The following is a 12,233-nucleotide window of genomic DNA, read 5'->3' as shown; positions in this document are numbered from 1 at the left end:
GGTAGTGTGGCCGAGCGGTCTAAGGCGCTGGATTAAGGCTCCAGTCTCCTCGGAGGCGTGGGTTCAAATCCCACCACTGCCAGTCTACAACTTCTATCTTGCCTCGCAGGCCTCTTGTGGATCTACTACGTCCCTTCATCAACAACAAGAAAGCTCAAATACTTCTCTTTTCCTCCATCAGCTTGCACAACAACATGAATGAGGCTTTCCCAGCACCACACTTTCTTTCACCGCTACAAAGGAATACAGTTTAGAAAAAAAAGTGCTTACAATGGCTTAAGACCTTTACATGCACTTTTCCACTGGATTCTGACAATGTGCCACAGCTCATAACTCCTGGCTGTGGAGGACCTTTTGACAGCAACAGTGGCAACAGATAGGACTCTCTACAAAGTAAACAGGGCAAAGATCTCATTTAGATGACTGAGGTGAGATCTGCCCCTATTACCCAATAGTAGGCAAATGTTTCCTCTCAATTGTAGGTGAATGGGATTTTAGGTATACGTGCAATAGCATCTATTCCAGTGCTACGGGCTACATTGTACATTGTACGTAAGTGGACAATTGTGCTTTTTTTAGACAGGTGACATTACTTTTGCATAAAAGCTGATACATTAACTACGTGGGCAGTTAGGGGTTCGAGAGGATGTCTTTTATTGTACGCTAGGCCAAAGCAGGTTTTCTCAACCAGGGTTCCCTGGAAGCCCAAGCTTCCTTCAGGACTTTTCAGGGGTTCCCTGGCATTTTCCCCACTTGCCCCAGTAAGGTCGGTTTCCTTGAGATGCAAAAATTATTTGAAGGCTTCCTCCAGGGTCTCATGATGGGAATACACCATGAGATTTTTTGGCAGATAGTTGGTTCAATAGATAATTTAATGCATATCCGATCTGATTTTCGATTGGAAAATTGATCGGAAAAGCGATCGGACAGTAGGTGCTGCACTCAGTGGTATCAGAGCAATGGAACACAAGTCAGTATTGTTATGCGTTCTTCCTTATGGAACTGAGAATGGCTGCCAGCATGCAGCATATCCCCAGATGATAACCTGTTGATGGCACAGTAATTAACCGCTTAACCTTTGACTCTTGAAAAACGTGTCTTAAAGCACGCAAGAGTAGACATCCGCAGGGTAGTGTGGCCGAGTGGTCTAAGGCGCTGGATTAAGGCTCCAGTCTCCTTGGAGGCGTGGGTTCAAATCCCACCACTGCCAGCCTTTAACTTCTCGCTTGCTTGACAAGGATATACTATGTAGGAAAGATAAGGCCTCAGCTCCTCTGGCTTTAACACTTGCTCAAATACTTGTCCAAGCTTATACATCAGGGCCACTTGAGGAGCTTATCTTGGTCAGAAAAGGTTACATTTGAGAAGACTAATCCATTGATTCTGCTGTGGCATAGAGTGCTTTACCTGCACTTTCCTAGGTGCTGTCATCAGAGGCATAGAACCAAAGCCAGTACTGTCAAGTGTTTTCTCTTTCTGCGGTTTTGAGAATAGGTGCATACATGCAGCATGTCCCCAGTTGATTACTTGTTGATGGCACAATAATGAACCACTTAACATTCCACTCATACACACCTCATTTTAAAAGCACACAAAAGATCGATATCGGCAAGGTAGTGTGGCCGAGCGGTCTAAGGCGCTGGATAAAGGCTCCAGACTCCTCGGAGGCATGGGTTTAAATCCCACCACTGCCAGTCTACAACTTCTATCTTGCCTCGCAGGCCTCTTGTGGATCTACTACGTCCCTTCATCAACAACAAAAAAGCTCAAATACTTCTCTTTTCCTCCATCAGCTTGCACAACAACATGAATGAGGCTTTCCCAGCACCACACTTTCTTTCACCGCTACAAAGGAATACAGTTTAGAAAAAAAAGTGCTTACAATGGCTTAAGACCTTTACATGCACTTTTCCACTGGATTCTGACAATGTGCCACAGCTCATAACTCCTGGCTGTGGAGGACCTTTTGACAGCAACAGTGGCAACAGATAGGACTTTCTACAAAGTAAACAGGGCAAAGATCTCATTTAGATGACTGAGGTGAGAGCTGCCCCTATTACCCAATAGTAGGCAACTGTTTCCTCTCAATTGTAGGTGAATTGGATTTTAGGTATACGTGCAACAGCATCTATTCCAGTGCTACGGGCTACATTGTACATTGTACGTAAGTGGACAATTGTGATTTTTTTAGACAGGTGACATTACTTTTGCATAAAAGCTGATACATTAACTACGTGGGCAGTTAGGGGTTCGAGAGGATGTCTTTTATTGTACGCTAGGCCAAAGCAGGTTTTCTCAACCAGGGTTCCCTGGAAGCCCAAGCTTCCTTCAGGACTTTTCAGGGGTTCCCTGGCATTTTCCCCACTTGCCCCAGTAAGGTCGGTTTCCTTGAGATGCAAAAATTATTTGAAGGCTTCCTCCAGGGTCTCATGATGGGAATACACCATGAGATTTTTTGGCAGATAGTTGGTTCGATAGATAATTTAATGCATATCCGATCTGATTTTCGATCAGAAAATCGATCGGAAAAGCGATCGGACAGTAGGTGCTGCACTCAGTGGTATCAGAGCAATGGAACAAAAGTCAGTACTGTTTTGCGTTCTTCCTTATGGAACTGAGAATGGCTGCCAACATGCAGCATATCCCCAGATGATAAACATGTTGATGGCACAGTAATTAACCGTGTTAAAATGGTGAAAAAAATGAAAAATGGTGAAAAAGTGAAAAATGGTGAAAAAAGTGAAAAATGGTGAAAAAGTGAAAAATGGTGAAAAAAGTGAAAAACCGTGAAAAATGGTGAAAAAGTGAAAAATGGTTAAAAAAGTGAAAAATGGTTAAAAAAGTGAAAAATGGTGAAAACCGTGAAAAATGGTGAAAAAGTGAAAAACGGTTAAAATGGTGAAAAAAGCTGAAAACCGTGGAAAATGGTGAAAAAGTGAAAAATGGTGAAAAAAGTGAAAAAAGGTGAAAAAAGTGAAAAATGGTGAAAAAGTGAAAAAAGGTGAAAAACGTGAAAAATGGTGAAAAAGTGAAAAATGGTTAAAAAAGTGAAAAATGGTGAAAAAAGTGAAAAAAGGTGAAAAACGTGAAAAATGGTGAAAAAAGTGAAAAAAGGTGAAAAACGTGAAAAATGGTGAAAAGTGAAAAATGGTTTAAAAAGTGAAAAAAAGTGAAAAAGTGGAAAAATGGTGAAAAACGTGAAAAATGGTGAAAAAGTAAAAAATGGTGAAAAAAATGAAAAAGGTGAAAAATGGTGAAAAAGTGAAAATGGTGAAAAAAGTGAAAAAAGGTGAAAAACGTGAAAAATGGTGAAAAAGTGAAAAATGGTGAAAAAAGTGAAAAAAGGTGAAAAACGTTAAAAATGGTGAAAAAGTGAAAAATGGTTATAAAAGTGAAAAATGGTGAAAACCGTGAAAAATGGTGAAAAAGTGAAAAACGGTTAAAAAAAGTGAAAAAATGTGAAAAACGTGAAAAATGGTGAAAAAGTGAAAAATGGTGAAAAAAGTGAAAAAAGGTGAAAAACGTGAAAAAAGGTGAAAAAAGTGAAAAAGTGAATAAAGGTGAAAAAAGGTGAAAAAAAGGTGAAAAAAGTGAAAAACGGTGAAAAAAATGAAAAATGGTGAAAAAGTGAAAAAACGTGAAAAAGGTGAAAAAAGGTGAAAAACGGTGAAAAAAATGAAAAATGGTGAAAACCGTGAAAAATGGAGAAAAAAGTGAAATGGTGAAAAAAATGAAAAAAGGTGAAAAACGTGAAAAATGGTGAAAAAGTGAAAAATGGTGAAAAAAGTGAAAAAAGGTGAAAAAGTGAAAAATGGATTAAAAAGTGAAAAAAGTTGAAAAATGGTGAAAAAGTGGAAAAGAGGTGAAAAACAGTGAAAAAAGTGAAAAAAGGTGAAAAACGGTGAAAAAAGTGAAAAATGGTGAAAAAGTTAAAAATGGTGAAAAATGGTGAAACCGTGAAAAATGGTGAAAAAAGTGAAAAACGCTGAAAAAAGTGAAAAAGGTGAAAAAAGTGAAAAAAGGTGAAAAACGTGAAAATTGGTGAAAAAGTGAAAAATGGTGAAAAAAGTGAAAAAGGTGAAAAACGTGAAAAATGGTGAAAAAGTGAAAAATGGTGAAAAAAGTGAAAAAAGGTGAACACCGTGGAAAATGGTGAAAAAAGTGAAAAACGCTGAAAAAAGTGAAAAAGGTGAAAAACGTGAAAAATGGTGAAAAAGTGAAAAATGGTGAAAAAAGTGAAAAAAGGTGAAAAACGTGAAAAATGGTGAAAAAGTGAAAATTGGTGAAAAAAGGTGAAAAAAGTGAAAACGTGAATAAAGGTGAAAAAAGGTGAAAAAGGTGAAAAAAGTGAAAAACGGTGAAAAAAGGTGAAAAAGGTGAAAAAGGTGAAAAAAGTGAAAAACGTGAATAAAGTGAAAAATGGTGAAAACCGTGAAAAATGTTGAAAAAAGTGAAAAATGGTGAAAAAAGTGAAAAAAGGTGAAAAACGTGAAAAATGGTGAAAAAGTGAAAAATGGTTAAAAAAGTGAAAAATAGTGAAAACCGTGAAAAATGGTGAAAACGTGAAAAACGGTTAAAAAAGTGAAAAAAGGTGAAAAAGTGAAAAATGGATTAAAAAGTGAAAAAAGTTGAAAAATGGTGAAAAAGTGGAAAAGAGGTGAAAAACGGTGAAAAAAGTGAAAAAAGGTGAAAAACGGTGAAAAAAGTGAAAAATGGTGAAAAAGTTAAAAATGGTGAAAAATGGTGAAACCGTGAAAAATGGTGAAAAAAGTGAAAAACGCTGAAAAAAGTGAAAAAGGTGAAAAAAGTGAAAAAAGGTGAAAAACGTGAAAATTGGTGAAAAAGTGAAAAATGGTGAAAAAAGTGAAAAAGGTGAAAAACGTGAAAAATGGTGAAAAAGTGAAAAATGGTGAAAAAAGTGAAAAAAGGTGAACACCGTGGAAAATGGTGAAAAAAGTGAAAAATGGTGAAAAAAGTGAAAAAGGTGAAAAACGTGAAAAATGGTGAAAAAGTGAAAAATGGTGAAAAAAGTGAAAAAAGGTGAAAAACGTGAAAAATGGTGAAAAAGTGAAAAATGGTGAAAAAAGGTGAAAAACGAGAAAAATGGTGAAAAAGTGAAAAATGGTGAAAAAAGGTGAAAAAAGTGAAAACGTGAATAAAGGTGAAAAAAGGTGAAAAAGGTGAAAAAAGTGAAAAACGGTGAAAAAAGGTGAAAAAGGTGAAAAAGGTGAAAAAAGTGAAAAACGGTGAAAAAAAATTAAAAATGGTGAAAAAGTGAAAAAAGGTGAAAAAGGTGAAAAAAGGTGAAAAACGTGAATAAAGTGAAAAATGGTGAAAACCGTGAAAAATGTTGAAAAAAGTGAAAAATGGTGAAAAAAGTGAAAAAAGGTGAAAAACGTGAAAAATGGTGAAAAAGTGAAAAATGGTTAAAAAAGTGAAAAATAGTGAAAACCGTGAAAAATGGTGAAAAAGTGAAAAACGGTTAAAAAAGTGAAAAAAGGTGAAAACCGTGAAAAATGGTGAAAAAGTGAAAAACTGTGAAAAAAGTGGAAAAAGGTGAAAAACGTGAAAAATGGTGAAAAAGTGAAAAATGGTGAAAAAAGGTGAAAAAAGTGAAAAAGTGAAAAAAGGTGAAAAAAGGTGAAAAAGGTGAAAAAAGTGAAAAACGGTGAAAAAAAGTTAAAAACGGTGAAAAAAAAGGAAAATGGTGAAAAAGGTGAAAAAAGGTGAAAAACGTGAATAAAGTGAAAAATGGTGAAAAACGTGAAAAATGGTGAAAAAGTGAAAAATGGTGAAAAAAGTGAAAAACCGTGAAAAATGGTGAAAAAGTGAAAAATGGTTAAAAAAGTGAAAAATGGTTAAAAAAGTGAAAAATGGTGAAAACCGTGAAAAATGGTGAAAAAGTGAAAAACGGTTAAAATGGTGAAAAAAGGTGAAAAACGTGAAAAATGGTGAAAAAGTGAAAAATGGTGAAAAAAGTGAAAAACGGTTAAAATGGTGAAAAAAGGTGAAAAACGTGAAAAATGGTGAAAAAGTGAAAAATGGTGAAAAAAGTAAAAAAAGGTGAAAAACGTGAAAAATGGTGAAAAAGTGAAAAATGGTGAAAAAAGTGAAAAATGGTGAAAAAAGTGAAAAAAGGTGAAAAACGTGAAAAAGGTGAAAAAAGTGAAAACCGGTGGAAAAAAATGAAAAATGGTGAAAAAGTGAAAAAAGGTTAAAAAGGTGAAAAAAGGTGAAAAACGAGAATAAAGTGAAAAATGGTGAAAACTGTGAAAAATGGTGAAAAAGTTAAAAAAATGGTGAAAAAAGTGAAAAAAGGTGAAAAATGGTGAAAAAGTGAAAAATGGTGAAAAAAGGTGAAAAATGGTGAAAAAAGGTGAAAAAAGTGAAAACGTGAATAAAGCTGAAAAAAGGTGAAAAAGGTGAAAAAAGTGAAAAACGGTGAAAAAAAATGAAAAATGGTGAAAAAGTGAAAAAACGTGAAAAAGGTGAAAAAAGGTGAAAAACGGTGAAAAAAATGAAAAATGGTGAAAACCGTGAAAAATGGAGAAAAAAGTGAAAAATGGTGAAAAAAGTGAAAAAAGGTGAAAAACGTGAAAAATGGTGAAAAAGTGAAAAATGGTGAAAAAAGTGAAAAAAGGTGAAAAAGTGAAAAATGGATTAAAAAGTGAAAAAAGTTGAAAAATGGTGAAAAAGTGGAAAAAAGGTGAAAAACGGTGAAAAAAGTGAAAAAAGGTGAAAAACGGTGAAAAAAGTGAAAAGGTGAAAAAGTTAAAAATGGTGAAAAATGGTGAAAACGTGAAAAATGGTGAAAAAAGTGAAAAACGCTGAAAAAAGTGAAAAAATGTGAAAACCGTGAAAAATGGTGAAAAAAGTGAAAAAAGGTGAAAAACTTGAAAATTGGTGAAAAAGTGAAAAATGGTGAAAAAAGTGAAAAAAGGTGAAAACCGTGAAAAATGGTGAAAAAAGTGAAAAATGGTGAAAAAAGTGAAAAAGGTGAAAAACGTGAAAAATGGTGAAAAAGTGAAAAATGGTGAAAAAAGTGAAAAAAGGTGAAAACCGTGAAAAATGGTGAAAAAAGTGAAAAATGGTGAAAAAGTGAAAAATGGTGAAAAAAGTGAAAAAAGGTTAAAAAACGTGAAAAATGGTGAAAAAGTGAAAATGGTTTAAAAAGTGAACAAAGGTGAAAAACGTGAAAAATGGTGAAAAATTGAAAAAAGGTGAATAAAGTGAAAAAAGTGAAAAAGTGGAAAAATGGTGAAAAACGTGAAAAATGGTGAAAAAGTAAAAAAAATGGTGAAAAAAGTGAAGAAGGTGAACAAAGTGAAAAATGGTGAAAAAGTGGAAAGCCAGTACTGTCAAGTGTTTTCTCTTTCCGCGGTAATGAGAATAGGTGCATACATGCAGCATGTCCCCAGTTGATTACTTGTTGATGGCACAAATATCAACCACTCAACATTCCACTCATACACACCTCATTTTAAAAGCACACAAAGAATTGATATCAAGAAGGTAGTGTGGCCGAGCGGTCTAAGGCGCTGGATTTAGGCTCCAGTCTCTTTGGAGGCGTGGGTTCAAATCCCACCACTGCCAGTCTACAACTTCTATCTTGCCTCGCAGGTCTGTTGTGGATCTCCTACATCCCTTCATCAACAACAAAAAAGCTCAAATACTTCTCTTTTCCTCCATCAGCTTGCACAACAACATGAATGAGGCTTTCCCAGCACCACACTTTCTTTCACCGCTACAAAGGAATACAGTTTAGAAAAAAAGTGCTTACAATGGCTTAAGACCTTTACATGCACTTTTCCACTGGATTCTGACAATGTGCCACAGCTCATAACTCCTGGCTGTGGAGGACCTTTTGACAGCAACAGTGGCAACAGATAGGACTCTCTACAAAGTAAACAGGGCAAAGATCTCATTTAGATGACTGAGGTGAGATCTGCCCCTATTACCCAATAGTAGGCAAATGTTTCCTCTCAATTGTAGGTGAATGGGATTTTAGGTATACGTGCAATAGCATCTATTCCAGTGCTACGGGCTACATTGTACATTGTACGTAAGTGGACAATTGTGCTTTTTTTAGACAGGTGACATTACTTTTGCATAAAAGCTGATACATTAACTACGTGGGCAGTTAGGGGTTCGAGAGGATGTCTTTTATTGTACGCTAGGCCAAAGCAGGTTTTCTCAACCAGGGTTCCCTGGAAGCCCAAGCTTCCTTCAGGACTTTTCAGGGGTTCCCTGGCATTTTCCCCACTTGCCCCAGTAAGGTCGGTTTCCTTGAGATGCAAAAATTATTTGAAGGCTTCCTCCAGGGTCTCATGATGGGAATACACCATGAGATTTTTTGGCAGATAGTTGGTTCAATAGATAATTTAATGCATATCCGATCTGATTTTCGATCGGAAAATTGATCGGAAAAGCGATCGGACAGTAGGTGCTGCACTCAGTGGTATCAGAGCAATGGAACACAAGTCAGTATTGTTATGCGTTCTTCCTTATGGAACTGAGAATGGCTGCCAGCATGCAGCATATCCCCAGATGATAACCTGTTGATGGCACAGTAATTAACCGCTTAACCTTTGACTCTTGAAAAACGTGTCTTAAAGCACGCAAGAGTAGACATCCGCAGGGTAGTGTGGCCGAGTGGTCTAAGGCGCTGGATTAAGGCTCCAGTCTCCTCGGAGGCGTGGGTTCAAATCCCACCACTGCCAGCCTTTAACTTCTCGCTTGCTTGACAAGGATATACTATGTAGGAAAGATAAGGCCTCAGCTCCTCTGGCTTTAACACTTGCTCAAATACTTGTCCAAGCTTATACATCAGGGCCACTTGAGGAGCTTATCTTGGTCAGAAAAGGTTACATTTGAGAAGACTAATCCATTGATTCTGCTGTGGCATAGAGTGCTTTACCTGCACTTTCCTAGGTGCTGTCATCAGAGGCATAGAACCAAAGCCAGTACTGTCAAGTGTTTTCTCTTTCTGCGGTTTTGAGAATAGGTGCATACATGCAGCATGTCCCCAGTTGATTACTTGTTGATGGCACAATAATGAACCACTTAACATTCCACTCATACACACCTCATTTTAAAAGCACACAAAAGATCGATATCGGCAAGGTAGTGTGGCCGAGCGGTCTAAGGCGCTGGATTAAGGCTCCAGTCTCCTCGGAGGCGTGGGTTCAAATCCCACCACTGCCAGTCTACAACTTTTATCTTGCCTCGCAGGCCTCTTGTGGATCTACTACGTCCCTTCATCAACAACAAGAAAGCTCAAATACTTCTCTTTTCCTCCATCAGCTTGCACAACAACATGAATGAGGCTTTCCCAGCACCACACTTTCTTTCACCGCTACAAAGGAATACAGTTTAGAAAAAAAAGTGCTTACAATGGCTTAAGACCTTTACATGCACTTTTCCACTGGATTCTGACAATGTGCCACAGCTCATAACTCCTGGCTGTGGAGGACCTTTTGACAGCAACAGTGGCAACAGATAGGACTCTCTACAAAGTAAACAGGGCAAAGATCTCATTTAGATGACTGAGGTGAGATCTGCCCCTATTACCCAATAGTAGGCAAATGTTTCCTCTCAATTGTAGGTGAATGGGATTTTAGGTATACGTGCAATAGCATCTATTCCAGTGCTACGGGCTACATTGTACATTGTACGTAAGTGGACAATTGTGCTTTTTTTAGACAGGTGACATTACTTTTGCATAAAAGCTGATACATTAACTACGTGGGCAGTTAGGGGTTCGAGAGGATGTCTTTTATTGTACGCTAGGCCAAAGCAGGTTTTCTCAACCAGGGTTCCCTGGAAGCCCAAGCTTCCTTCAGGACTTTTCAGGGGTTCCCTGGCATTTTCCCCACTTGCCCCAGTAAGGTCGGTTTCCTTGAGATGCAAAAATTATTTGAAGGCTTCCTCCAGGGTCTCATGATGGGAATACACCATGAGATTTTTTGGCAGATAGTTGGTTCAATAGATAATTTAATGCATATCCGATCTGATTTTCGATTGGAAAATTGATCGGAAAAGCGATCGGACAGTAGGTGCTGCACTCAGTGGTATCAGAGCAATGGAACACAAGTCAGTATTGTTATGCGTTCTTCCTTATGGAACTGAGAATGGCTGCCAGCATGCAGCATATCCCCAGATGATAACCTGTTGATGGCACAGTAATTAACCGCTTAACCTTTGACTCTTGAAAAACGTGTCTTAAAGCACGCAAGAGTAGACATCCGCAGGGTAGTGTGGCCGAGTGGTCTAAGGCGCTGGATTAAGGCTCCAGTCTCCTTGGAGGCGTGGGTTCAAATCCCACCACTGCCAGCCTTTAACTTCTCGCTTGCTTGACAAGGATATACTATGTAGGAAAGATAAGGCCTCAGCTCCTCTGGCTTTAACACTTGCTCAAATACTTGTCCAAGCTTATACATCAGGGCCACTTGAGGAGCTTATCTTGGTCAGAAAAGGTTACATTTGAGAAGACTAATCCATTGATTCTGCTGTGGCATAGAGTGCTTTACCTGCACTTTCCTAGGTGCTGTCATCAGAGGCATAGAACCAAAGCCAGTACTGTCAAGTGTTTTCTCTTTCTGCGGTTTTGAGAATAGGTGCATACATGCAGCATGTCCCCAGTTGATTACTTGTTGATGGCACAATAATGAACCACTTAACATTCCACTCATACACACCTCATTTTAAAAGCACACAAAAGATCGATATCGGCAAGGTAGTGTGGCCGAGCGGTCTAAGGCGCTGGATTAAGGCTCCAGTCTCCTCGGAGGCGTGGGTTCAAATCCCACCACTGCCAGTCTACAACTTCTATCTTGCCTCGCAGGCCTCTTGTGGATCTACTACGTCCCTTCATCAACAACAAGAAAGCTCAAATACTTCTCTTTTCCTCCATCAGCTTGCACAACAACATGAATGAGGCTTTCCCAGCACCACACTTTCTTTCACCGCTACAAAGGAATACAGTTTAGAAAAAAAAGTGCTTACAATGGCTTAAGACCTTTACATGCACTTTTCCACTGGATTCTGACAATGTGCCACAACTCATAACTCCTGGCTGTGGAGGACCTTTTGACAGCAACAGTGGCAACAGATAGGACTCTCTACAAAGTAAACAGGGCAAAGATCTCATTTAGATGACTGAGGTGAGATCTGCCCCTATTACCCAATAGTAGGCAAATGTTTCCTCTCAATTGTAGGTGAATGGGATTTTAGGTATACGTGCAATAGCATCTATTCCAGTGCTACGGGCTACATTGTACATTGTACGTAAGTGGACAATTGTGCTTTTTTTAGACAGGTGACATTACTTTTGCATAAAAGCTGATACATTAACTACGTGGGCAGTTAGGGGTTCGAGAGGATGTCTTTTATTGTACGCTAGGCCAAAGCAGGTTTTCTCAACCAGGGTTCCCTGGAAGCCCAAGCTTCCTTCAGGACTTTTCAGGGGTTCCCTGGCATTTTCCCCACTTGCCCCAGTAAGGTCGGTTTCCTTGAGATGCAAAAATTATTTGAAGGCTTCCTCCAGGGTCTCATGATGGGAATACACCATGAGATTTTTTGGCAGATAGTTGGTTCAATAGATAATTTAATGCATATCCGATCTGATTTTCGATTGGAAAATTGATCGGAAAAGCGATCGGACAGTAGGTGCTGCACTCAGTGGTATCAGAGCAATGGAACACAAGTCAGTATTGTTATGCGTTCTTCCTTATAGAACTGAGAATGGCTGCCAGCATGCAGCATATCCCCAGATGATAACCTGTTGATGGCACAGTAATTAACCGCTTAACCTTTGACTCTTGAAAAACGTGTCTTAAAGCACGCAAGAGTAGACATCCGCAGGGTAGTGTGGCCGAGTGGTCTAAGGCGCTGGATTAAGGCTCCAGTCTCCTTGGAGGCGTGGGTTCAAATCCCACCACTGCCAGCCTTTAACTTCTCGCTTGCTTGACAAGGATATACTATGTAGGAAAGATAAGGCCTCAGCTCCTCTGGCTTTAACACTTGCTCAAATACTTGTCCAAGCTTATACATCAGGGCCACTTGAGGAGCTTATCTTGGTCAGAAAAGGTTACATTTGAGAAGACTAATCCATTGATTCTGCTGTGGCATAGAGTGCTTTACCTGCACTTTCCTAGGTGCTGTCATCAGAGGCATAGAACCAAAGCCAGTACTGTCAAGTGTTTTCTCTTTCTGCGGTTTTGAGAATAGGTGCA

General features: G+C 38.5%; 9 non-coding genes across 9 annotated transcripts; all 9 read left to right on the top strand.

Annotated features, from left to right (window-relative positions):
* On the top strand, window positions 1–82 carry TRNAL-AAG (transfer RNA leucine (anticodon AAG)). Its single transcript has one exon. It is a non-coding gene; the product is annotated as a tRNA-Leu (tRNA).
* A 1,046-nt stretch (window positions 83–1,128) lies between these two features.
* Window positions 1,129–1,210, top strand: TRNAL-AAG (transfer RNA leucine (anticodon AAG)). Its single transcript has one exon. It is a non-coding gene; the product is annotated as a tRNA-Leu (tRNA).
* A 402-nt stretch (window positions 1,211–1,612) lies between these two features.
* Window positions 1,613–1,694, top strand: TRNAL-AAG (transfer RNA leucine (anticodon AAG)). The gene has a single exon. It is a non-coding gene; the product is annotated as a tRNA-Leu (tRNA).
* A 5,817-nt stretch (window positions 1,695–7,511) lies between these two features.
* TRNAL-UAG (transfer RNA leucine (anticodon UAG)) lies at window positions 7,512–7,593 on the top strand. Its single transcript has one exon. It is a non-coding gene; the product is annotated as a tRNA-Leu (tRNA).
* A 1,045-nt stretch (window positions 7,594–8,638) lies between these two features.
* On the top strand, window positions 8,639–8,720 carry TRNAL-AAG (transfer RNA leucine (anticodon AAG)). The gene has a single exon. It is a non-coding gene; the product is annotated as a tRNA-Leu (tRNA).
* A 402-nt stretch (window positions 8,721–9,122) lies between these two features.
* Window positions 9,123–9,204, top strand: TRNAL-AAG (transfer RNA leucine (anticodon AAG)). The gene has a single exon. It is a non-coding gene; the product is annotated as a tRNA-Leu (tRNA).
* A 1,046-nt stretch (window positions 9,205–10,250) lies between these two features.
* Window positions 10,251–10,332, top strand: TRNAL-AAG (transfer RNA leucine (anticodon AAG)). Its single transcript has one exon. It is a non-coding gene; the product is annotated as a tRNA-Leu (tRNA).
* A 402-nt stretch (window positions 10,333–10,734) lies between these two features.
* Window positions 10,735–10,816, top strand: TRNAL-AAG (transfer RNA leucine (anticodon AAG)). The gene has a single exon. It is a non-coding gene; the product is annotated as a tRNA-Leu (tRNA).
* Window positions 10,817–11,862: 1,046 nt separating this feature from the next.
* Window positions 11,863–11,944, top strand: TRNAL-AAG (transfer RNA leucine (anticodon AAG)). The gene has a single exon. It is a non-coding gene; the product is annotated as a tRNA-Leu (tRNA).
* The last annotated feature ends 289 nt before the right edge of the window (window positions 11,945–12,233 follow it).

Source organism: Hyperolius riggenbachi, chromosome 12 (assembly GCF_040937935.1).
Source record: "Hyperolius riggenbachi isolate aHypRig1 chromosome 12, aHypRig1.pri, whole genome shotgun sequence".
NCBI classification, from domain to species: Eukaryota; Metazoa; Chordata; class Amphibia; order Anura; family Hyperoliidae; genus Hyperolius; species Hyperolius riggenbachi.
This window is presented reverse-complemented; position numbering and strand designations above follow the sequence as displayed.